This window comes from Lipotes vexillifer, unplaced genomic scaffold (genome assembly GCF_000442215.2).
Source record: "Lipotes vexillifer unplaced genomic scaffold, Lipotes_vexillifer_v1.1 scaffold159, whole genome shotgun sequence".
Taxonomy (NCBI): Eukaryota; Metazoa; Chordata; class Mammalia; order Artiodactyla; family Lipotidae; genus Lipotes; species Lipotes vexillifer.
Window position 1 is genome coordinate 3,889,554 of NW_006770589.1, and position 4,696 is coordinate 3,894,249.

The following is a 4,696-nucleotide window of genomic DNA, read 5'->3' on the forward strand; positions in this document are numbered from 1 at the left end:
CCTCCCTTCGTCTCTCCCTCCCTCCCTCCCTTCCTCCCTCCCTCCCTCCCTTCCTTCCTCCCTTTCTTTTTGTGGCTGTCTTAGACATAATCTTTTGAAGGGGTTATTTCCTTCATGTCTGGAAACTGGCCAGGGAGGGATGGTGAGGAGAACTGGTTACTGCTGGGTATCTAGGTACTTACAGCAGGCCTCTGCATGTCAACTGTATGAAAAGCTGTTCAGTCTTCTCTTTATTATCTTCACTCCAAACCGTCACTGTGCCTGATGTGTGTGTTTGAGAGGGAGAGAGATAGAGACAGAGAGACAAAGGGGAAGAGAGAGAGAGAGAGAGAAATACTTAGTGACCAAGAAAGCACTACAGTGCAGAAATGTCTTGGTACAACCCTGCTGTGAATATCTGTAGAAAGACATGGAGCATTTTGCCAGGACCTTGCTTTGCCCAGGATTGGCTTCAATTACAGTTTTTTATCGGGGGTGGCAGATCACCAGTAGGAAGGGTGTGTTTCAGCCTTATCTTGGATGCTTCCTTACTTTACTTGACTTAATTCAGAAACTAGAGAACAATTTAGTGTGTAGCTTGTACCATTTCCTTTGCATAAAATGAAAGTTTTATTTAAAGTCCTTATAATCATTTCCACTGTTTTTCAGCAGTGAGAATAATCAAATGAGAATTGTAAACACTTTTGAGACCATTTTTACTCGACAAAACAGTTCTCCTAAGCTAGATCTTTCCCTTTCACTGTCTCTGAAACACTTAGGGGCAGGAGAATCAGACTTTTATAGGAAGACTATGCATTCTTGTGCATTGTCACTTACTGCTCAAGGCTTTTTCAGTTTAATAATAAATATTTTAAAACCAGAAAGGAACTTACCAATATGCTGGTCTCCAACTTCTTCCAAAAGACATATACAGAGCAAAGTATTTCTCAGATTATTTGAAAAATATAACAAGATATTTTAAATTTCCCTCAGTGACCACATAGAATGTCATTTATCTGTCTACTTCAACACAGAGGTGTTGAGTAGCAAGTGAAGGCTGAAGCTAATTTATACAGTTATGTGCCAGATCTGTTCATATGTTTGTGTATAAATTCATACACACACACACACATGCACACACACACACACATACATATATTCACTTAATCCTCGCAGTAATGTATGGGTCAGGTACTATTATTATCACTACTTTACACATGAGCAAACTGAGCTACAGTGAGGTTAAGCAACTGCCCCAAGTCACACAGCTAAAAACTGATCACTTGCACCCAGGCGCTCTGTACTACGTGGACCCCCCTGACATGTTATTGCAGGGCTCAGTTGAGGACCAAGATTCCCCAGTGCTGGCACCTGTGCCAAAGTTGGCCCACAGGCCAGTTCTCTTGTGGGACATGGCTGCTATCACTCAGCAATCCCCATAGGCTGCAATAGCTGACACCTACTGAGTCCTTACCATGTGCCAGCTAACGCGGGAAGTGTTTTACCTATATTTTCTCACCAGTTCTCCCAACAGCCTTATGAAGTAGGAGCAGTTTCACCTCCATTTTACGTAGGAGGAAACTGAGACCTAGAAAAGTTAAGTCACTTGTTCAAGATCAACAGCCAGTAGGGCCAAGATTTATCATTGTGCTATCCTACTCTCCTGCTCAGGAGCCAGGCTCCTAACTTCTTTGTGTTCCTAGGGAGTCTCCACCAGCACACATTTTCTATATGTTACGACTGTTTTGCTAGGAACTTCCTGAAATTAAGGGCTAAGAGTACTTTCAGAAAGAGAAAGCCCAGTGTAACAGGGAATGTGGAAGAGAGGAGGTGACAGGGACTCTTCCCTTTCAGGGGGATGTGTGCAAGCACATTACAGTGTGTTCCTGTTGGGGTAAGAGAGCACTGACTATGAAAATGGGAGCTCTCAAAATATTCACTCTGGGCGGTAACATCTTGGCCTTCATCCTTAGTCAACAATTAGCATTTGGTTCCACTTTATTTAATATACAATGTATCCTTCTCTTTTATTCTTTCATTTGGACACTGTTGATGCTTTAAATATTACCGCTGCCTACCTCAGCTGTAAAGCTCTAGCAGAATTACTTGAAAATAGAATCAACTCATCTACAGGCATACCTCAGAGATATTTCAGGTTCAGTCAGACCACCACAATAAAGTAAATATCTCAGTAAAGCCAGTTACACGAATTTTTTGCTTTTGCAGTATATATACAGAAGTTACGTTTATGCTGTAGTCTATTAAGTTTGCAATAGTATTATGTCTAAAAAAACAATGTACACACCTTAATTAAAAAATACTTTACTGCTGGGACTTCCCTGGTGGCACAGTGGTTAAGAATCCACCTGCCAGGGCTTCCCTGGTGGTGCAGTGGTTGAGAGTCCGCCTGCCGATGCAGGGTACACGGGTTCATGCCCCGGTCCGGGAAGATCCCACATGCCACGGAGTGGCTGGGCCCGTGAGCCATGGCCACTGAGCCTGCATGTCCGGAGCCTGTGCTCCACAACGGGAGAGGCCACAACAGTGAGAGGCCCGCGTACCGCAAAAAAATAAAAAAGAATCCACCTGCCAAAGCAGGGGACATGGGTTCAATCCCTGGTCCAGGAAGATCCCACATGCTGCGGAGCAACTAAGCCTGTGCGCCACAACTACCGAGCCTGCACTGTAGAGCCCATGAGCCACAACTACTGAAGCCCGTGTGCTGCAACTACTGAAGCCCATGCATCTGGAGCCTGTGCACCGCAACGAAGAATAGCCCCCGCTCGCTGCAACTAGAGAAAGCCCGCGCACAGCAATGAAGACCCAATGCAGCCAAAAAACAAACAAACAAAACTTTATTGCTAAAAAATGCAACCATCATCCGATAATACAGAGTTGCCACAAATCTTCAATCTGTGAAAAACGTGGTATCTGCAAAGTAGAATAAAATGAAGCACAATGAAATGAGGTATACCTGTATATAAACTATCATATTATAAAAAAGAATAATTGTAGTAATGCCAATTATTGTAAAATGAAAGTATAAATATTAGATTTTACCTGAGAATAATAAATGTTTAATTCTGGCATCTTCCCTAGATACCTCTTATTTCAACATCCTGTAAGCCCTTACTCTCTCTCAGTCTCCCTGGTAGGTGCTGGGTCTGTAAAGATAATAAGCCATGGACCTTGACTTCAAGGAATGTTCAGTTCCTATTGGGACACAACTGATAAAGGGTTTTGAAAACACAAAGGGCCGGATGCAATTCAGAGCAGAGGAGTTGGGGCGCAGATGCTGGCTGGGAAGCGTCCTGGAAGAGACAATCCTGGAGTGTCTAGTGTTTCACACTGATGGGGCAGGGTTCGTTTCTGAGCAAGTAGGCTCTGGTGTCAAGGGGATTCAAATCCTGACTCTGCCACTTACTAGCTCTGTGGCCTTGGGCTTTGATCTGGTCTCTCTAGGCCTTTGTTTCCATAAGTGTAAGATGGGGTGACACTATGAAGTTTACAGGTAGTTATGGGAATCAGGGGATGAAGCACTTAGAATACTTACAGAGTTAGGCTTAGCACAATGTAAGCATTCAGTATATGAGAGCTGTTGTTTTATAATGTGTAACAACATGAAAGCATTCTACATCTTCAAGTTTATGGACTTAGATTCTGCTTATCTCCTCAAATATTAACCACTTATCTAGATTTTCTCGTTTCTAGAATTCTTCTACAATGCCTCCATTTCTAAAACTACTGCCTGCCATACTAAGGCAACTCTAAGGAAATACAGCCAGGGGAGGTGGTATTTGGGCTGTGTGACATCAGGGGTAACCTTACCCCAAAATGTCAAGAGTCTCTCATTTAAGACTTGAAGGATGTATTCTGGTTGAGGGTTTGGACAAATCTGACTGACTCTTGGGTAAGGGTAGATTCTAGAATTAAAATAGATCTTGTTCTTTTCTTTTCATTAGGTGTAAAGGTAAAACCCAATAATTATCCTCAAAATAAGAACATCAGACCTCAAACCAAAGTATAAAAAGAGAAATTCCTAATTGTTTCCAACTTAATTCTTTTAGTGAAAATATTAATGAGAAAAGTTGTCATCTAGGATCCCTGCCATTCCTTGGAAAATTAAGTTAAAAAAAAGTCATCTTGGATTTCAGTACAAATTTAAAATGTCATATTTTTAAACTTTGAAAGAGATGTGTAAGTTCAGTTTTTCCCATTGGCCTGGACTCAAGCACCTGTCTTTCTTTTGGACAGATATATCACCATTAACAAATGCTCTGGAAGCTAAGATCCTTTGATAGTCAGCTGTGGTCATACAAGAAAATCCTCATGAGACATGCCAGACAGGATAGCATGAGCTCAGCCAGGCTGAGAACAGCCTCACTGAGAACCCTCAGGCAGCAGCATCTGTCTCTCTGTCTGAAGAGCAGTAAGGCTGCAAGTCCTCACAGTTTTTCTTTGGGGTCTGTATCTTTTCCTTTCTCTGCCATTTCCCTCTCTTGGTCATGATTCTCCCCACTGACACAGGGCTGGTCTCTAGCCCCTCCCTCTGATAACAATTTTTTCCACCCATTCTCAGCCCCCACACTATTTTTTCAGAAGCCTGGGATCCTCTTTGTGATAATTCTCCCTGCCCCGCCTTTAGTCACTACTTTCCTTCTCTCTCTATCAAAATGTGAAAGCATTATGAAGCCCAGATCAGGGCAGTGGGCGGGGG